General features: G+C 34.9%; 3 long non-coding RNA genes across 3 annotated transcripts; all 3 read left to right on the top strand.

The window, feature by feature from the left end:
• The first annotated feature begins 429 nt into the window (after window positions 1-429).
• Window positions 430-3,258, top strand: LOC126827096 (uncharacterized). The gene is made up of 4 exons (XR_007682567.1): window positions 430-539; window positions 909-1,005; window positions 1,512-1,663; window positions 2,688-3,258. It is a non-coding gene; the product is annotated as an uncharacterized LOC126827096 (long non-coding RNA).
• A 9,769-nt stretch (window positions 3,259-13,027) lies between these two features.
• LOC126827094 (uncharacterized) lies at window positions 13,028-18,879 on the top strand. Its single transcript, XR_007682565.2, has 4 exons — window positions 13,028-13,162; window positions 14,333-14,465; window positions 15,801-15,961; window positions 16,785-18,879. It is a non-coding gene; the product is annotated as an uncharacterized LOC126827094 (long non-coding RNA).
• A 245-nt stretch (window positions 18,880-19,124) lies between these two features.
• Window positions 19,125-22,631, top strand: LOC126827093 (uncharacterized). Its single transcript, XR_007682564.2, has 4 exons — window positions 19,125-19,324; window positions 19,663-19,705; window positions 19,874-20,064; window positions 21,204-22,631. It is a non-coding gene; the product is annotated as an uncharacterized LOC126827093 (long non-coding RNA).
• Window positions 22,632-23,194: the final 563 nt, after the last annotated feature.

A 23,194-nucleotide genomic window follows, 5' to 3' on the forward strand; every position in this document is an offset into this window, starting at 1 on the left:
GTGTCGAGTGGGCGTTAAACTCTCTCTCTTTTAAGACCACAGACTTTCAAAATTACTACATGGTCCACAAATTATTCAAATCGATCAATTTTTACTTATTAAATTATGTTTCTACACGGCCATCTTTATATCTCTTAGAAAAAAATAGTAATAAAACTTCTGCTATTTTCTCTACAAGGCAACGCATTCTTCATGGGGTCTTTTCATACTCTACAGGGTCCCTAATTATAACACAATAGAAAATACTAGCGAAAGAGTCGGACATTTCGGACTAAGCAGAAAGATATCAAGCCCAATAATTGACGAGATAGACATGAGATTAAATCTTTTATATACATGTATATTATGTACAAAGCACTCTTTATACGGATATATAGAAAGCTTGATAAAGTAACTATGTCACCACTTTTACTGTTTTCTTAAGTGTTTACATTAGCAACCACAGAAAAATTTGGGTTATCAGACGTTAGACCGTGTTATGTGTAAAATCAAAATGTCGTATTTGATATCGCTTTCGATACTTGTATCTGTATTCTCAGGTTTGTTTTCTGTTGGTTTTTTTTTTTACTTTCATTTATTAATCAACCGGACAAATAAAGAACAAAGGGAACTATGTCGTTACTTATGTTTGCAGCTCTTAATTCTTAGAATGTCTTTAATTAAGGTACTTAAAGTCTCCGACTTGAAAATACCGCTCAGATCAACTTAAATAAAATTGGATTCAACAAGACTTCAAAGGGCACAAAAAACTGATAAAGATGTAGAGTTTTCTTGATTTTGTAGAAGATCCTAACAGTTAAAGCCGGAGATAAATGGAGGTCTAATTTTTATTTAGACTGGTGTATTGTGGTGTCATGTGATGATTTATTTGATAATAATATTAAATGAATGTTATTTTATTAATGAAGGTTGTTATGCTGGATCTTACTGTTACACCAGTTATGGATTCTCTTATTATACTTACTGCACTTATGGCTGTTGTTTCGGTGGTTGTTGTTCCTTCAGGTAAATAATAGATATTCAAATAGTAGTTTTTTGTTTCCCGGTGGTGTCGATGGATTAAAAGATTAAAAAGGTAAATGTTCACCGGATTAAAATCACCATTTATATCTGAATGATTTATCTTATGTTAACAAATTTTTATTCAGAAAACGTTTTATTTTTTACATAAATCTTAGAAAAGAAATTACATTTGGACGCATGCATGTAAGATGAAGCGAAACCGTATCCAGAGATTCTAGTTTCAATTACGGGTACATTGTCATGTCTGATAGTAAATATGACATGATTTAGCACCAACTCACCTATAATGGCTTTCCAGTCCAAATCCCCTAAAGGGCACTATAATGGCAATTCTGTTCAACGTGCCTGTGGAAAAGGTGACGTATTCTGATCCGGGCTTGCAAATGACTAGCCTTTTGAATCAGAACCCATGATTTACGGACCCAAGAATACCAAATAACATAGTCAACTATTATAATTTTTGTATATATTATTATGTTCTATTTTAGTATCGGGGCAATTGTTGGAATAGTAATTGCGTGTATAACTGGATTCGTAATTCTAGTTGTGGTTTGTATTGCTTTGAATAAAAAGAAGACTCGAGGTCGGGTGATAGTGGCACCTAGTACTACTAACGTACATCATGTATCACCTGGTTATGGTAAGTACATATACTATGGCGTGTAAGGCTGATTCTAGGTACACTGGGTTTTAAAAATGAATACCCTTTCACAATTTATGCTGCTTTAAAACTTGCAATATTCATTCATTATTTGGTTTTAATTGTGTCAATGTTACGTATATGTCCACCCAGTATGACAGTCAATCATTTCAAATGACAATAAATACAGAATAATCGGACATATTTCATGCACATCTAAGATTTACATAGAAAGCTGGTTGTTCTTGCCACAATAGCTGTAAAATAGATTGAATATATTGAAAACTTTAGTCAAAATACTTTATTATGAGCGAAGTTATCTCGATTGCCAAATACCACAATCTGATTAAAATACAGATCTATATTCCGTTTCGTTTTTTATACTTTCGATGGCCTACCCCGCGTCAGGGGTCATTCAAGCAGCTTTTGACCGTATGACGTCAGTCGATTAACAGATCAGGGCTAAATCAATTTTTCTCAGTTAGCGAGATTGTTGGTTAGGTTTAAGAATTTGGGGGAGAGGTTAAGTCTCCACATAAGCACTGACCTAGGATGATGATCGTTTAGCACTAACCACAAATCAGCGCAAATGTTTCAAGTGGGATACCCACAGTTCCGTGCACCCCATATCAAGAATTATCCGTAACAGACCGGTTCATTGGCTAATCTCTTACATCGCAACCAGAACGCGGTTTATATAACACCTCTTCCAGATTCTAATGCAGTAAAGACAAGTAAAACGAAAATTTGAACTATAAAAAACGATTGCCAAGTACCATTACGGTAATTTTAACGTTTAACGAAGATATGTCAGACATTGTCTTATCCGGTCAATATCTCACCCACCCGATGATCTAGACACTTGATTACGGGCGTGTCATGGGAATAAATATCTAAATAAAAATTTATATAACATTTGAATCCAAAAATAAAAGTGCGGAAATAGTCAATTTTAGTTTTTCCATAATTCATCTTTTATGCTACCGTTATCTTATTTCGTAAATTTACATCTGTTTTCTTTAAGGCCAACAACCTATGATGACATATAATACAATGCCAGGACAATATCCACAAGCACCTCCACCTTATACTTACACCAACCCTGCTTATCCTCCACAAAAAGATGGACAACAACAACAGCCACCACCACAAAATTATGCTGCACCACCCGGAACGGTACCGCAACCACAAGTGGCCCCTGTGGGATTCGAAGAAAACGGAGGACCAACAGCACCAACAGTACCACCACAACAACCACAACAAACCCAAGGTCCACCTAATCCATTTAGTGCTTATGCCAATAATAAATCTTAAAATAGAAAATAGAAGATTGAGTATAACAGAAACAAAACATTTGATCATTAAATGAATGAATTTTAACCATTAGATTCTTAAGATTACTGAAATACTCTATCTTATATAACAGAAACTCCCGGTGTGTTCTCTTCAATGACATTTACTCAGTACATTCATGTAAGACCTGTGATCCGACATCCATTGTTATTTGCGAGAAGACGTATAGAAGCTTTGGTTGATCATTTTGTATTATACATGTACATTGGATTGTAGATGCAATAAAGCATAATTTAAAATTATCTGTGTTTTATTGTACAGTTATCCTGCATTGACCAATATATTTCATGTGACCATAGTTTTACGAAACCAATGGGCGTGGTGATTGATTCGGTGATAGCCGAACATTTTATAAGCTAAAAATATATAATGGTTGAATATTCCTAAATATAATGTTTTTTAGTTGTTTGGGTTACTGTTTTGGCCTAAAATCAAACTCAGAATTTCGGGAACTGTTCAAAGTCACAATTTCCCTTTGTGTAAAATACACTCATGTCTCTCCCTTCCTGTTCAGACGAGAATAGGTGATCCCTACCCTGCTTGATACTCCCTCTGTGTCGAGGGTAAGGACTAAGGCTAGTAAATCTCCCCCTAATGATAAATCCGTGACATTTCTTAGCTTATAATATTATGTTTTTGAACATTCCAATGATCTTAATCTTTATAACCAATCATCTGATAAAAATATTGAAATCTTGGTAGATTGGAATACGCGGAGGAAGTATACAAGACCACAAGAACGCTATTCACAATTTAAGTCCTAAACCTGTAACCATTTGGTCACAAACCCTAATCCTTGCGCCAGATCCTGCTTACCCAACGACCTTATTGGCATAATAGATTGACCTGTGTTTATCGAGTCTTTTTGGAGGGCAAACAATCTGGGAAGTTCTATTGTTAACGCCTATTAGTCAATTTAATAGCGAAAGAACACATTGATCGGGTCATGCTTTAGTTGACTTTCATTGACTTTTTGATTAATCATAGCGTGCAAAATGCTACATCATCCAAGTGTTATTCCTACAGTCACAAGGAAGTCACTCATGTCGCTTACTCATTATCAGGGGGTTCGGTGTTGGGTTCCTGTGTTGAAATTTGATGAATAATAGGTAGAAACGCCACTGCCTGTCCAAAGTTTCCCACATAATACACCGTAAGTTGTAAACCCGTCTTTATAGCTCGTCTGGGTGCAAAAAACAAGAACGTTAATCCACATTCAATTGCCATGTACACTATTACTGTTCCTTTCTACGTGAAATAATAAATGGCTTAAAAAGTGCTATTTCACGTATATTGTTGTAAATAAATATCAGACAATATGCTGTATGATAAGTTAATAGTCTTTATGCCTTTAAATATAAATCAGCTTATAATTTATTACGATGACGTTTTTATTGGCTGTATATTATGTTATTGATAAAGCTGATCTATATGCTGTCTATGTATATCATGAAGGAAGGTTTATCGTCAGATATCAGTTTATAGATTTATGTATCAAAACACTGGCTATGGAGACAAGAGATTTATTTTTTAAAATTTAGAGCTGTTTTTGTGCATCGTAATAATTGTTCGAAGGGAAAGTAGATAAAAGGACATTGCAGTTAGAATAATGTCGTATCTGACCTTACTCACCATATTCTTACCTTTAATCTCAGGTAAGTAAATCAATTAACATATTTTCCAAATTACAATTAGAATATCGTTCTTCTTCTTTTTCTTCTTCTTCTTCCGGGACTTTACCTAGGATGATATCACAAAGAAATATATCATACGAAACTTAAAAGAAAAGCTGATCGTGAATGAGAGGCTAGACCTTTTGAGATACAGTGCCGGGCGTACTGTTTGAAGGTCGAAAGGGGATGTGGATTCATATTCTAAATCATTCACAGATCTCGTGATTGTTAGAAACATCTAAATTTTCCCTATCGTATTAAACTATATTTTGAAATACTGCTCAATCAGTAATCAATGGTGGATGGGGGCAGAGCTCACACTGGCTTTCTTTTTTTTCCGCCAAAATGGATCACAATTTTTATATAAAAAATTGATGTTATTTTTTTTCCGCCAACTTGAATATTTTATCCGCCAAAAATTTATGATAAAAAAAAACATATATTGTCAAAGTGTAAAACAATTTTATTTTGCATCTATTAAAGTATCATACACAATTTACAAAAATTTATTTCGGATCTATTATTTAATTATCATACACAATTTACAAAATCCTCCTTTGCTTTACATATAGGCCAATTGATAAATGACTTTTGAAGATCTGGTTGATTTTTAGTTAGAGTGATGGACATTAAATTTGATAAAGTATCTAGTTTTAAACATGTTTTAAATAATTCCTTGATGACCCAATATCTGAAACACAGTCATTAATGTTAAGATGAATTGTTTGAAAATAATTACCCAATGACAGATCTACATCACAATTTACATCAAATAATTTACACAATTTATTTAGTACTACACTATCCCCTTTTCATCAAATCTGCATTCCAAATTATTTACAACATTCCTGACAAATTACATCCCTATCACCCTAGAATCTTCCCTTTGTTTTTCCCATCCCTAATCTTTTGTTCTTTGTACCAGAAATGTGCCGCTCCCAATGAGTCGACACCAACTACTCTAATAAATTTAAAACATTAATACTATAATTCCCTGCTTCAATGTCTTGTAGCTGAGAAATAGTTGAAGCCAATAATGGATTAACATTAGAAAAAACAATGTCACTCCTCTGATAACATTTCGACAATCTACAGAGTATTGGTCCAAAAATTTAAAGCAAGTTATGGATTTCAACAAACCAACATTTTTTGGAGAATTATCTTCTTATAACACCGATATTAGACTTGATAGTTTCTCGGTAATGCATTTACAGATCCCTCAAATAATAGCCACCTCGTATTTGATATTTGTTTAATTGGGTACTAGAATCAGCTTTAACCGCAGCAAGAATATCCTGGACAGGTTTTTAGGTGAATTTGAAAAATATTTGTAGATGCAATTAACCAGTTCCTGATATTTTATGAGATATGGTATAGAATCTGCAGCACCTGATGAACATAGAGCAAGTCTATGGGCAATACAATGGGTACTTAACAACCCCGGAACCAGTTCCTTTAATCTTGTCGTCAACCCACTCTTACTACCAACCATAACTGCAGCACCATCACCATCAGTAGTAATTCCACACATTTTCTTCACATCAAGATTATTTTCGGCAGTTGCACCATCTGAAAGTTTTCTGATCCCCAAAAAGTCTGTCCTAACATTATTACAAAATATATATCTCACATACACTATCAAATCTTGATCCACTCGGTTGATTCATCTAATAAAATACTATAATATGGTGATTGACTCAAGTGTTGGCGAAGATCTTCACGTACTGTGTCTGCTAATGCTTTATGAAATTCTTGAATACTGCTGTTATGTGTATAAGATGTGTGTTTATCTACTAGCAAGTCTTTGAATTGTTCTGCACCCTGAAAAACATAACAGAAAAAAATCATGGGGGTGACAGATTGGTCTCTGAAATTGAAAGCAATATGGTAAGAGACAAGCAGTTTATGTAACGAGAGTAGAGGATTTTTGTGCATTTTTGCCCTTTTTTCTTTATTCTTCTGTGTTGTATGTATATAAGATACAACATATGGGACTCTAATCTTTTAAATTCAATAGAGCACAGATCCGGATTACGAATGCAGGGAGACCCCCTACTGGTAATTCAAACACTGACTCTTCCATCAAAATGATTAATTGTGTGCGTTAACAAGAAATTCAACATTACTATAGAAAATATTGACCGTAAATACTACACAGCATAGATGAACGTGGCACAATTCACCACTGATAAGAATGCATTTTATTTTCGATTTTATGTGTTCCTCAATATTGTGTGTGCTTTGTGACATGGGACGCCAACAACAATTGTACTGCCCCTCTCTTTCGGCATTCCATTATTGGAAGGTTTACTCTGTGGTCAGTGGCGGACATATAGGGTATTTGATTAGGGTGTCACTGTCAATGGTGATTTGTGGCACATATTTGGACTCAAATATAACATTCAATTTCATAAGCTACAACCTCACTATAATATATAATTAATGTAATTTTAAAACATATGACAATAACTGTGAAGTAGGTTTCGTCACATGTCAACTGACAAAAACTCAAACTTACACGTTTCATAGAGTTATGATTGAATTTTCTATACTGTAAGTAGGTGGAGTGGGGGTGTCGAGTGATGCATTCACCCGTGTCATTACTGTCAGTGGTTAGAAGGTCCAAAAGTTTGTTGAACCTGTGTATATTTTATTTCAGACTGTCGCGGTGAAAATTGTAGTATTGGTGTTAATAGTTGTATACATGGTTGTTGTGGCTCTATTTGTTGTCCTAGGTACTTCTATTTTCTATATTATCATAATTCAATAAATCATACTTCTATCATCAAATATGAAGGAACAAAAATCCTCGTATTGCGATCGATCCAACGTGTACACAGTTTAAATTTTCTGTTTTCGGAAATGATATGTAAATAACAGGGTTCATGAATATCGACAATTTAGCCATTTCTGCCTATCATTAGTTCCATTAAGTGTTTTGTAACTCCGGTATACCAGTTACTTGAAGACAAGCACGCACAACCCGGTAGAAAAATTCATTATTTTATTTTCATAAATATTTTGTTCTTGCGAGGGATTTATTTCTGAAGTCACACTGGGGGATTTGCCTGTGCGAGTGTAAACAAACCTTGAAGAATGGGTTGGCTTGTATGGAAAAAATAACAGAATTAATATTACTTTATTCATCTAAGACCAAACGGTTGCTCCTATTTATTTTAAACCATGGTGTATCATTTAAGTAGCCATATATCCTGTTAGAATTAATAAAATTTAGTGAGTTTTGGCGCCAAAACCTTTTAAATAAAAGTAGGCCCTAGTTTTGATTGTATACGTTTATATGGTCTCAGACTCTATTTTTAACCATTAGTCTGTCATTTGGACTTTAAATACGCCAATTACTTCAGAAATTCAAACATTATGCCTCGTTAGATGAGCCATTTCTAATTCTGTACATTATTATCCTTGGAAAATGCCATTTTGGTTGTCAATTTTTCAAACTTTGTATTTAAGACATGTCTGAGTTTGTAAGCTACGGCAAAATGTAGATATCTTTATGGGACTGTTTTCTGAATTGCTACGTTAACCCAATCTGAAGGAGTAATTGTCTTCATTTTATTTTTTCATAAAAATGAGATAATCATAAGATTCTGTATGTTCAAGTATATTTAAATGATTATCCTATTATGTTCTAATTACAGTGTAGGTGCAGTAACAGCTATTGTTATATCTTTTATAATAGCTGTAGTGATATTTGTTATTACCTGTACTTGTTACCTGAAATCAGGGAGAAGGAAAGCGGTGATAGATCCACGTTACTCAAAGGTTTCAAATGTATACACAATTTATGGTATGTATTTAGGCACCTTCGTTTTGATTTGTCAGTTATATGTGTTTATACCAAAACTTTCATCAGAGCAACAGATTGCATCCAGTATATTCTTTATATGACATCCTATTAGTGTATATATATTTTGTTTTATCTTTGATAGGTTCACCGCCATCATTCACTTCTCTGTTTCCTGGTGAATTTAAGCCGAAAAATTTGTTACATTCAGGTCCGCATATATTAATCGATGAACCGACTGAAAGTCATGGTGGACCAGATACACCAGCTGTCAGTACCGCACTGGATAATAGATCAGAAGTATCAGCTCCGGTACTTAACCAACCAGAAACTTCAAACTGTAACAAGTTCCCAACACAAGCGAGTCGGACAGCAACGTATGATGAAATGTCCACGCCGCAAACCATTTTCGCATTAGAGGATAGATCAACATCACCACCAGAGGTAGATGAGCTGCCACAAAAATCCTGATAGATCCTATGCATCATTGCAACAGATGGACACCAACGATATACAAGTAGATTTGTCATGTAGATAAAGAACAAATCAAAACATGTCTTGGATATCTGGTTTTAGGGTCGGTAGCTTGCCGTATAATGATTATCTCATCAATGTTGGACACGTCCTTCAATAATGAACGTTATATGGACCAATTGCGTTCATAATGACAGGGATGCATATAACCCAAGCCGTGAACATAATATTGTCTGTTCACGTAATTTGGCTACACAGTGTTGGTGGGGTGTTCAAATTAGACTGTTTGCAAACTTTGAGACCCGTCAGCCAAACCCATCATCGAGATATAGACTTAACTGTTAGTTTAGGAGTCAAATACATTTGATCCCCCCCCCCCAAAGCCCCTCTCTTATATAATGACCTACACCCAGGGTTGTAGACAGCTGGGTGGAGTGAGTGTGACGGTGTTTTGAGATTTTGGAATGGGATATTGAAAGGAAAGATGTGCGGTAAGATCTGGCTCTCCGAGTTCACAAAACTTAAGTTCAGAATTTACTCAACTTTCAATCACTGTTTCTGAGAAATATCTTTGATCCAGAAACACAAAACATTGCACATAGTTTCTTATTGATGTATTTGATACATTAAAACAACAAAAGTTTTATAAAAGGCTATATTTTAAGATAATGCGAACACTTTTGAGTAAATTCTTAACTTAAGTCTGAGAATGCTTTGTGAACTCGGGGCCTGATGTTGTTGGTAGCCAAAACCTTACAATGACAGTCATTTTATTTTAATTAGTAACTTGAATAATATAGGCTATAGCTATTAATAAAATGACTCTCTATTAACTATAATCTTGGTTGGGTTTTTTTTCATATTTAAAGATATTTGCGTGGTAAATTCGTCCTGTCTCATCCAATAAACTATAACTGCTTTCCCTTTTTTCTCCAAATCTTTGTTACGGGTCATTCGCAGCATAGATCACTAACGCAGAATTCTATTTGGGATGTCTTTAACCCGTTCTGACACTAACATTGGCCTCTATAACATTAGTAACCTTGTTTAATAACCCCCGCACAAGCACCCACCGAGAAAGTTATTTTTAGTCTTTCTCTCCCTTTCCCTTTTCCCCCCCTTTTGCATAGTGATTTTTGTTGAGTTTTTGGTGTAGAATCGAAGAAAAGGGTTGGAAAATACATTTTCTGTCAGGGTTTGGTGAATATTTATAATTTTCAGGCGGAAGGATACAAGAGTTGAGAGGTTGGTTAGGTTGAAATGTAGGGAGGAAAATTGCCATGTTTTTGTCTCTACTTCCAGCTTGTGTATATCTCAAGTTTTTCATGAAGAACCCCATACGGGCTTTTGGGCAAGGGGTTGCCACATGTTGCTCCATATGTGGTACAATGCGTTCTACCCAAAGAAAATTTGGGAAAAAGTTAGAGCCGGTCTGAGAGACGAGAATTAACATTAAAGTCAATGGGGAAATCGTTAGTTATCTGTGGCCCCCTATACTTTGGCACCAAGAAATAGACATAAATGGATAGTAATGCATATAAAACGTATTATGAATGTATATAAACTGAATCGCATTCAATCGTTTCTGTTTTTAATGTAATTTCTAATCAGTTATGTTCGGCGAAATACGCGAAGAGTGCAAATTGAATGGCAGTCTTTGGCGTCTGTTTATTCCAGTCCACATCGGTAGTATTCTCCTGTGGGGTATGTTTAGCCTCGTTCATCGGGCTCGAAAGCATTTTGGGACGTGATTCGTGCGCTAATTATAAACTGTTCATTAAAATTTGGTCTTATATATTGGATATCAGAAGTCCATCTTTTGACGGTTATAATAACACCAATATTGATTTAAATTGACCAATAAGTCGTATTTGCAATGACGAAGACTGGTTGATATTGAGTTTGCGACTTGCCTCCTTTAAATCTAGCAATCTGGGTATAAATTCAACATGATCAAGCCTGGAAAAGAAATCACGGTTGAACCCACCATTTTTGTTGCTGATTATCAAGGTAGTCTTTACGCATGGGCACGCTGGGTAGTTGCCCAGGGGTTCAATGTTTGCCTGTACAACATGTTTTTTAATGTCTACACACTGATTTTAATGGAAATACCAATACAATAAATATATGTTTAATTTTAACGACTCATTAGATTTTTTTAAGTGGATGTCTTGAGGGGCACCTGAGCACTGCGTTGCCCGGCGTGGCCTCGGTTAACTATGGCCCATGAAGAACAGTCTGACATTGTTAATGCAAGGTTATGAATCGTAAGAAAATATGGTTTCCTTTTATAGACACCCGCGTTAAAGATAAAATCAGTGCATGTCTCGCTTGTCAATAAAAAAACCAGGGAATCCAGCGAAGAACTTCTATTGATGTCAAAACTGTCCCTTGGTCCGTGTAAAAAAGAATCAACCGATTTTTATATTCTGTTATTGGTTCTAATCGGTGACATTTCGCAATTTCCTGAAGTTGAAATTATCTTTTTAACAAGCGCCGATTTTCATATTTTTTGCACGAAACATCAGATTCCAGGCAATACTCGACATTGATTTTGAAGCCGTTCCAAAATATACGATATTTAATTTTGAAGCCGTTCCAAAATTTACTATACAACTTCGAATTTATTAGAAATATAATTTCAATGTAATCATTATATTAATGAGAAAAAATAATCCCACAGAAATAAACGAATAAAATATTTATGGACTTTGCGTAGACCGAGTGTGTGTGAAATAGCTTTATTTAACGTCCGCTTCCCCCGAAGTGATATCGCAGACAAGCTGAGTATAAAGGGGCATCTAAAATATATTGTTAGAGATGGATTAAATAAAGGTCAAAATTCAATTTTTTGATCATATACGGAGGTTGTATAAAAGTAAAAATTGAATTGTTTTGATATACGGATTGTTTAATTAAAAGTACAATTTTTTAATTTATTTCATAGTTGACTGAGTGTTATTGTATTAAAACTGTATTTGTTTATTTCACAATTTCAAAAAAAAATCATACACAGTTACCTCCCCTGATCATTCGTCACACGAAACATCTTCAGTGAATGATGTAAAATTAATATTATTTTGTATCTTCTTGCGACAACATAAGCTTAGTTCTGTTATAGCCTCTATAATTACACACACATGAACAATTTCCCTCTAATCTTCAGGATCTTGGGTCGACGGCGATCCATTTTAGAATAAACGCATAAGGCATAGTGAAATCGAGTATGATCGACATGAATCTTGAACAATGTCTGTTTTTGAATTAACGACATAATGGTCGGTTCTTGGTCCATTGTACGGCTGCACTTCTTCGTAGTCAGTATGTGCACAAAACTTTTATGTTATGCACATTTTATTTCTGTGACAACAATAGATGTGCCAGGCCCGTAGCTAGCCCAAAATTGTTCGGGGAGGGGGAGGGGCAAAGGCTTCTGGGGGCGCAGATATATCTTCACTTGACGGTCCATGGCGAACGGTACCGTGGACACGCCTCCCTTCGGAGAAATGTCTAGGATGCTCTCCCCCCAGGAAATTTTTGAAAATGGGGTTTGCACCTGAAAATGACGGAAAATTTCAATTTTGAGGCTGAATTTGTGATATTGGCGTATTATATTTTGATATGAATATTAAAAATTTGAAGGGGGGAACACGACTTTAACGTACCTGTAATAATTTATGAGAAAAACGAAAAGTTCGGAATCGGGTTAGAGTGCGACTTGTTTGAATATTGAAGATAATCACGCCGTGGGGTGCCTAACCAATCTCACTCGGCATTATGGGTGCCCCGCCAATAATATTATGGGCGTCCGTGATCTCGCCGTGGGCTGCTCACCAAAAATGAGGCTTTATTTTCCCGACCGTAAAAGTACATTTGTAAAAGAAAAAATACAAGCTATCAGAGGATTCAAACTATTAGTTACCCTTGATAATACGAAGATGACCATTTATGTATGTACGTATACCTATTATATAGATTAGTTGTGATCTATTGAATATATTAGTATACTTTACATATCTTTGTGTATTGTCAATAATATAACAATAGTCGGTATTAACAAGTAACATGTCTAGTCACAACTATCAAAATATATAGGTGTATACACAAACTAGCAGATTAAATACTGAGGTTACAGAGTCACCATGTTAAATTATATGATTATACATATTATTACATTACTTAATGTTATATCAGGTAAGAATGATGTGTATGTTATAAAACTGGTATAATTGTACATTATTAATTGCTTACAGTCTTTACGTGATCAATTAATATTATTATTTTCATTTTTTTAAAAAGCGGATTTGACAGGGGGTTCTGTTCGTTTTAGTTAAACGATAAATGAAAATATTGATTCACATTATGGTTTAAGATTGAACTAAATTAGCAAAGTCATCTCGTGTAGTACATTTTTGAAGGGTGTTTGTATTAGACGAAGAACTGTGGAATGGAATGGCGTTTAACGTCTCGTAAACAAGACACAATACATTTTGATTTCAATGGTTATATTGCGACGGGGAATTTTTACAGGCTAGCGGCGTTTCGAATTTCAAATGCCACAGGTTTTTTTTAAATAGTACATGGGTGGATCTCCGTTTTCCGTCCTGTCAGAGAACAGCTACACTAGCCAGAATCGGACTTAAAGTTCTTCTCAGTCTTCTACCGTAATATAATCTTGTCGAGAGGTGAGTTCCATACCATCACCGCGACCCGAAAAGGAATATTAACAATTTCGTCATCCATTGCTAGAAAATATCTTGTTTGTTGTATTATATTACGCCCACATTTTCATGTGGACGTATACTGTCGTCGCCCCTGTCCGTCCACAATTTGTTTGTGGACACTCGTCAGGTCACAATTTGTATCCGATTTTGACGAAACTTGAAATATAGGTTCATCTCCAAGATCTCGGTTCTTTTCGTTATTGGCATGTATCGGACCGTAACTTTATTGATTATGACCCCTGATTTTACGAAAACCTTGTGGAGAGTCTAGAGTTCAGAATTTTTATCCGATTTTAATGAAACTAGAAATGAATGCTTATAACCCCACGATCTCGGTTCCTGTCGATATTCACGCATATCGGACCGTAACTTACTAGATTATGCCCCCTGATTGTACGAGAAATCTCGTTTTTAGCTTGTGGTCCATCTAGAGATCACAATTTTAATCTGATTTAAAAAAAAAACCACGTGTGAATATATCGCCGCTACACCATAATGATGATTAAGTTCGAATTTCGTGGAAAATCGGATCCTAACTTCCTGGATTATGGCCTTTAATTTAAAGCTTATTCTCTGTCCATCTTTATCAAAATGCGGGCGTATCTTGCATGGTAACCGCTTGGTTTTTTTATTGTTTCAGAAATTGAAAGTATCACATGCAGGCGTTATTCATCTTCTTTCGACTATAAATATTTCTATTGTTCATATCGATGTTGTGATTATATTTCTACCAAATATTGCTGTGAAAAAAATAATTCCGATAATAATGGGAGGTGAGTCAGGGGTCATTTTTAATGTTAACATTATTATTATGTCACTGTGTAGAGTTCTATACTCTTTTAAAAAGCGATATTTGATTAATTTCGGGGCTTATCTTAATTTCATTGTATCACCTTATCCTGTAAATAAATTTGGCACCAAAATATTGCCGATATCAAACTTTGCCGACAACAAAATTAATTAGTGTAATATTTATATTGATTCCGCTAGTAATATTTTAAAGAAATGTTGCTGCCGAGTATATAATTATTTGCGTGGCTATAGTTGAGAAAAGGTGTTAAATAAACCCAAACAAAGTTATTCTTACCCAGATTGCTCAGGCGCCTTTAAAATGTTTAGAGAAAACGGTGAAATTTTTAATTAAGGCATTAAAAGCTCACAATTTAAATGTTAGGGTATTTTATAAGAAGATGTACATACTATATATACGATTAGTGTCATCTTATCAAATATATCCACCACTTTTCGGAATACTGGGTAATAATGACAACTGTTTAATTTAAAACTACTAAACCTCCCCGAATTGGGTCTGACCATATTGTCGATTTCATTAGATTTTATATATTGATTTGCTGTGTGGGGTGGTAATATTTATTCTTTGAAAAAATTTTATTTACGTTCATATTATACGGTGCAATGAACTTATTTCACTGAATGTTCAACCTCGCGACAATCATTAAAGTGGTTATGACAAAGGTCTGATGTACATACATCATGCATTGTTAGAAGCGGTTTATATTCGTACAGTAATTAACATCCATGCGATATTCTCCATACATCTATGATATATCGCAAAACCTAAATAATGTTACAAAGTCTGAATTATATACAGTAGACTGTTGGTTGTGACAATAACTTTAGAATTTACGTTGCGTTTATTTTTGAATTTGTTATTCTATTAACTAAGCCGTTCCACCCGATTAGATTTTATTACATACTTCGAGAAGGTATTTGTTGAGTAATAAAACCGTCTAGTAGTTTATCGAGGGCTGGCCGTCCTTACCGCACGGTACAAATATTATCACCACTAGAAGCAAAAAAATTGTACCGTGCGGTAAGGACGGCCAGCCCTCGATAAACTACTAGAAGGTTTTATTACTCAACAAATACCTTCTCGAAGTATGTAATAAAATCTAATCGGGTGGCCGTTCAGAGCGACATCTTTTCTTTTTCTTCTGAGAACTATATCGCGACGCCGGCAAGAAAAAATGTACAGCAATTGCCCCAACATTAATCGAAATAACAAATCAGATCTACCTAATTCGATAATTTTACCATAAATTATAGAACTTTAGTACTTTTAATGACGTTTTCATTGTATATTTCAGTTCCTTTACAACTAATATTGGGTTGGTGACGATCACTGTTATAGCAGTGGTATTTATTTGTTTTTGTTCATGTTTTTTCACCAGTAAAAAAAGAGAAGCTCGACGTCGGATGCTTACATACCCACTCAACCCTACTATTATAGAGTCAGTCCATGGTAGAAGTGAGTTTTTTTTTTATCCAAATTACAATTCATTGTAATACAGAAACAGATATTTGGTTCTTTCTGATAAACGGAAAGCTGCAGTTGCCCAGCCTATAGGGGAACAAAGAAACTCCGAAAACATCTTTACCTCAACCTGTTGTCAGTTTGAATGTAGCCCCACGTGTACACGAATACGGAAGACGCTTATATTTTTGTAGACCTATAAGCATATATTGATGTAAAGATTGCCTGATTCACACTTTTGTAGATACATTGTATTTCTGATATTATGTTATTTAGTCCAAAAACTAAACCGAAATAAATTGTATCTTATACAAAACGGATCTGATGATATGTCACCAAAAATAAGAGACGGTTATATTGTTTTAGAATTAATATTACATATCTGGTGGATCATTATTTCAACCACAACTTGCCACAGAATGTTTTTTTTACGCTGATATTGACCGTGTGTATCTCAGCGATAAAGTGCAAAACTCCCTGTTGTCTGATTCATCAAACATCGAAATGCCCTTGTGCTTTGCATATTCTCTCATAGCACAGAAGGAAACGCGATTGACGATATTAGGAACATTTAATAACACTATTAGAATTCCAATGGGACGAAAGCTATAGGTTTACATTATTCATTTTGTCAATTTATGAATGATACCATTCTCTATGTTCATTTCAATTTTCATTTTGGAATACATTCAGGTCATATAGAGCTTTTGAAAAAAATGGTTTATACTGCTTAAGTATTGCAGTTTCATTTGGTTAATATACAAGGTGGCTGTATACTTCCCTGATAATTTATTGTGTATTTCTTCCTAAATTTCAGCTCCACAAAATCTGTCCCTTAATATTGAAGAACGGAGTCCTGGCGAGGCACCTCCGCCATATACTATTAGCAACTCATATTTTCTTCCAACACAGCTGCCACCACCTTACACTTCACCAACACCATCAGAACCACCACCCCCATATGATCCCAAATGGGCAAGAGTAAAGGCAGATAAATCTGATGAAAGTATCGAAGAAAATGCAAATAGCACTCCACAACGACCTCAAACACCGTGAATATCCTTTTCCCAACCATCGCCATCAAGCCTGCGATATATTTATTGTTGAAAACTTTATGTGTTTTAATTGTTTAATATGTGCGTGTCTGTGAATATAAAACAGAATCATGTAAAAAGATGACCAGAATCAAGTGTTGTGCTTCGACTTTGGTTAAGCAATAATTACTGACTGTGTTCTGCAAGTCACCAATGGCACTTTTGATTATGTTTATTTTCTTTTATTTGCTATGTCATTATATATTAAGTGTATTAAAATTGGTGTAAGGTGAGAGTTTAAAAAAAAACAGAATTAAATGTTGTCCTTCACATATTGTACAGATACCTGTTATTTTTGCTCAGTTGGTTTAATATACAGTATTAACAATGTTCGGGCATTTTCTAACTCAGCAATATTATTTGCTGTTCTGACAATGGAAGAACTTTGTGAATTGTTTCTTGGACTAGGATTAGATTTAATTAAGATTTCTACATGTTCAAATGTTTGAAAATCCCAGTGTCCCCATGGCTTCTAGCATAGGAAATGATATGAAATGTGGTTTAACGTCCTACTTTTAGAACCGACTGGGCTAATTAAGACGGGCATGCGACATTCCAACTGCCAACGGATCTCTTACGGGTACGCCAATACATGGGACCTTGGGTGCTCGGCTATACGTTGTCCCTTGCCAGGCCCCCTGTCCTTCACCAATAACTAGGGGGACTCACGCCGGAAAATCCCGATGAACTTTCTCGGCCAATACAGGGATCGAAAATGCGACGTCCGTGTTAGAGAGTCAACGTCCCACCCACTGAGCCACCGTGGCTCCTATATGAAATGAGATAAAATGGAGTTTAATGTCTTACTTTTTTGCACCAACTGGGATAATCTCATGTAAGACAAATGAGAATTGGTGGTTAATGGAATCGTCCCAGATAAAATATCATAAATGTGAAGAAACAGTTTAATTTAGTTTCAAATTAAAATATTATAGTGTTTCGAAAATATGGTCTAGACATTTTTAAACATACATTATGCAAGAGCAGGTCTGTCTTTAGGCCTGAAATGTTATCTAATTTATTAATTAGACATTAATTAAACTATCCAGAACATACTCAACTATCGATGGCATCGCTAGCCTGCGATCTTTAGTGGGTTATGAGCCGATTTACTGCATAACTTTCCTTCACGATTTAATGATTAAATGGATGATCGCGACTATGCTGTTTATCGTACTGACTTTAGTAATGATGATTGAGGCTAGGCGGAATTTTCAATCGCTTAATTCCCGGTTCATAGTGGATCAATTTGAATGAAATTTTCAGCAAATTGCCTTTACATTATCTAGTTTTTAACTATTATAGTGAGAACTGCCAACTCGTTATCTAATCTCCCATAATGTATCTTTAATAAGGAAATAGATTGGTTTTATTCGCTAAAATATACCAAAGACTGATCCTTTAAATACCAAGAAGTGTTCTGTAAGGAGTAATGATACACCTCCTTGTAGGCATATATAGCTAATATAACAATGACTAATTGTTACGACGACTGAATAAGTATAAGTCATAACGGTTATAACCCCCAATATCATTTTTAATTGTGATCGGTATTTACAATAGTGACGTACTATTTACAATTAACAGTAGAACCATTCATTCCGTGCACTCGTTTAATCTTAAACACCCATTACCGTAAATTTCATATCTTTAGTTTAAGTCCGCATATTCAATTAACTCAAAAATAAAGCTAATGGCTCTGCCTTGTTGTGTTGTTGAGGAGTTTAAAGGGACAACTAACCAATGTCTTTTCACCTGTATACTTTTGATTATTACAATCTAGTACACCAATGAATGAATAAAACATTATAAATATAAGTTCAGAATTATCATTATTTTTTTTTAATTTATACAAATAAAAATGGCGACGAGGAATCTGTAGACATGTAAACTTAAAACACCCAAATCATCAATTTGGACGAATATGTATAAATGAACATGGTCTCGACTGCTCATTGAGTTTCAATTTTGACGTATTATCCCTTTAAAGAACAGTCATATACAAAGAAATAACGGTATATTCTTTACAATGTTTGTACATACATACATTATTCGCGTTAGTGTGTAAAATGTATACAAACCGCATAGACGAGTATAAGTGACAAATTGTTATTATTAGAAAGTAATTCAAGGTAACATTTCGGTGTGTTTTGTGTTAAACTGACTTAAAACACTTAATAATTTTCAAATGAAAACATATCTGACTGGATAATGGTCGTAAACAAACATTTGGGATGTGTATTCTTCTTGCTCCTTCTTCGAGGTAAGTTTAAGGAAAATTGTATGTCTATTCTACACATTCCTTTGCATTCAATATCAAATACGGAATATAAACCGTTCCAAAACGAAAAAAGAATTGAAAGACTACTGATTTCAATTATGGACGGACAATCTCCACAGTCTCAAATTAAGAATATTTCTACTATGTTTTCGTGCGTGGCAACATTATGATTATTATCGGGTGCATCATACCATAAACACACCCTATATAATCAAAATGACGTTGCTGAAGTTTATTAGCGCTTTTTAGTGTGTATAAACCTAGTTTTTTTATTTTCATGTGATGAATGTTCTTATTTGTTTTCATATTCCTTTTCACAGTAGAACTATGTTTCGGACAAAGTTTTTCTGGAAACCAGTGGAAGTAAGTAGTATAAAGTTCCGTCAAAAATAGGTAGTGTATATGTTGTTGATAACAAAATGGTAAACTTAAATTTTCCACTAATAACTAGAACGGATAAATGATAACAACATAAAAAAAACCCACCGTAATAACAAGCATCATCAAATACATTTATTCCCCTAATTTCAGCACACAACAGATACTTGGGGTAGTATTTGGTTGTATATCACTCATTGGTCTACTAGTTACACTGATATGCTGTTGTAAAAACTGTCATGATAAGAAGAAATTTGCTAGACAAGGTCCACATCCAGATGAAAGACATTATGATCAAGGCTATGATCAAAGACAAGATCGAGGACATTCTAATCAAAATCAAGGTAAATACAGTTAACAATATTTCGGCAGGTATAGCGCGGTAAATACAACCCAATTATAGTCCCGTAGAAGCAAATTAGCTCCCTAAATCAGTTTTCTATAGTTCAGATAGCAGAGTGAAATGACCGATTCATTAAAGGCTCAATACCACTCTTGTTGTAACTGAATAATATGTCCCAATCTTTATTCTGGTCAATAAATTGTACTATTTTAGAATATTTCAATTAATTGATGATACAAATTTCATCTTAACACACCTAATTAAAAAATTGTGAAAAATTCAACATAATTGTTTGAAACGTCTAACGTAAACCTTTTCAAATGAAACATCGATTTAAAAATAATTTCGGAACCCTCTGGACAGGTAAAATAGGATGTAATGGATAATTTACATAACAGGTAGGACACTTAAACATCTAGTACTTAGATAGAGATATTATTTATTTTCTGGAGCTTTCAAGCCAGCAAGAGTGTTATTGTCCCTTTAAAACAAAGAAACCTGACAATCTCCCGAATCACTACTTCCAGTCCCGCTACAAAAATATGGAGTGAGTGTTCAGTTGTAGCAGTTGAATGAAATCTAGTCGAAATTGAAATGAAATGAAATGGGGTTTAACGCCCTACTGTTCTGCTCCTAAACTGGGTAATGAAGATGGGCATACGCCATACAGTGTGCTATGAGGGAAATTTTGCCCGGGAAGCGGCGCTACGGCCTACTCTTATATCGAATTCCAACTACCAAGGGATCTTTTACGTGCACGCCAATGTATACACGGGACCTAGGTTTTTTTGGTCCCATCCGAACGACTAGACAGCTGTCTTTGTCAGGCCTTCCGTCCTGAATCTCTGACAAAGGAAAACCAAGCCGGAAAATCTGGATGAACTAGTCGAAATTGAAAACCAAGACAGCGTTTACGGCGTTTACTGTCAGAAAATGAAAATCGATTGTCGTCTATCCTTTACAATCAATACAAATTAATAAAGATACGAGGATAATTTTGGTGTTAAAAAGGTTTGGTAATCAGGGGGAATAACTTCGTTAGTTATTGGCGAAAATCTTATAGAATTCATTGAGGTCTCGAATGGAATGAGATTGGCATTAATGTCCAGATCAAAAATTATACGTTCTTTTAATTTTCAGCTTACAGAAACGAACCAAGCGAAAAAATGGGATATCTACAACAAGTAGATTACTATGGAGATCGATCCAGACCACCTCCATACAGCTATCATTCACAACCACCTCGCAGTGGACTCGGGTATTATTAATAAACGGTTCGTCGTTATTGCTTCCAAAAAGGGGTCTGGTTTTATTTAAAGGAGCTAGATCACTAATATTCTGGACCTAGAAATTGACACAAATGGGTTACAACGCATATAATAATGTAATATTAATGTATATAAACTGATTTATCACCCAATAATACATTCTACAGTAGCTATCGATTGTGTGATAAATTCCTTGGGAGTTATCGCTTTACATGAATTTGATTGGTCAATCAAAAAGGAACTACTTTTGTTATTTTCAAAGAACAGTTCATTTTTTTTATTAAAAGTAATTTCTTTCTTATTAAAAATGAACTATTTTTATTTAATTGGCCTTGATGGAAACACTGGGTCAATATAAAGGACTTTGCAATGGTTAATTCGCTGTCAAAAATGATGTATCACTACGCCGTAATGTAATCAGGTTCAGTAGCAAAGAATTATATTTATTTATTTATCTGTGCATGTAAGAAGGGTTTTTGTGATAAATAAAATCTCCTACTCGTCTTTTTTGATATCAAAAATATCAACACTCGTCGATAAGGTAAAAAAAAAAGCTCGACTTGTGTTGATATTTTTTGAGATTCTCTATTTACATTCAATCGTTTCTCGTTTTACTGTAATTTCTAATCAGTTATGTTCGGCGAAATACGTCAGAAGTCTCAGTTGAATGACAATATCTAGTGACTGGTTATTCCAACCTACACCGATAGTATTTATTACGCATGCTCTCCAGATAAGATTATGGCGTCACCGTTTGACATGACTTGTGGAATATGTCTAGCCTCTTTCTTCGAGTCCCTTGTTACAAATGGTGGCGAAACGCATTATCGTGTACCAATAGTAAAAAATGTTTATTTTGTCTTAAATAGTGGATATCAGAGGCCCATCTTTTCCCGGCAAGATCACAACATCAAATTGATAAATAATTCGTGTTTTCAATGTCGAGGACTTTAGATGGTATTGAGTTAGAGACTTAGCTACTTTAATATTATATACAGTATACAAAAACATTTGAGGATAAGTTATTCGGTCCAAATTATTTCTCAAAAAGGCATAAAAATCAAACTTCTTAGGACTATCTTTGGATCACTATATGAAATAACCTGAGACTTCAATTACATGAATGTCATGAAATCAACATTGACATGCTTACATCAACGTATTTTACACGATCACCAGATCTATATCAGACATTTTATCTTAAAGAAGCGACAGATTTTTTATTATTAATCTGGGAATAAACGTTGTAATTGAATTAAAAGTTGTTTAAGCACATGTTGATTAAATAAAATACACGTCATGTACTATTGTTGTTTCCTCGGAGGCCATAATAATATTATCCCATGATCACCATTCCCGGTGATGATCCCTTTATTTTTACCGGCTTTCCGTCACGTGTTGGAGACGATGTGGTTGCTATTTGAAGCATTATCTGGAGTTGGAGAAGCGCTGTGAGTGAGTAAGACGTAAGTTCGCTAACCAGGAGATCCCAGATTCGATCCCGGTGTTGACTGGGAAAATTCCTCGGATTTTTTTCGACGTGGTTTACCCCATGTCAGTGGTACCGGGCGCAAATGAAATCCGAAATACTTGGCAGTTAGAATTTGAATTTGGATTCGATCCCGGTGTTGACTGGGAAAGCTTCTCGGTTTTTTTCCGGTTTGTTTTCTCCTTGTCACTGGTACCGGACACAAGGGAAACACGAGTCCCCATAGTTACCGTGCACATTAAAGAGCGCTTGGCAGTTGGAATTCGAAATAAAAGTGGACCGTTGCACAGCTGTCCACGTAAATATTTAACTCATAGCGCATTGAATGGCATAAGTCCGTATTCATTAGTCCAATTGTTTTTTGTTTCGTTATC

Source organism: Patella vulgata, chromosome 7, assembly GCF_932274485.2.
Source record: "Patella vulgata chromosome 7, xgPatVulg1.2, whole genome shotgun sequence".
In the NCBI taxonomy this organism is placed as follows: Eukaryota; Metazoa; Mollusca; class Gastropoda; family Patellidae; genus Patella; species Patella vulgata.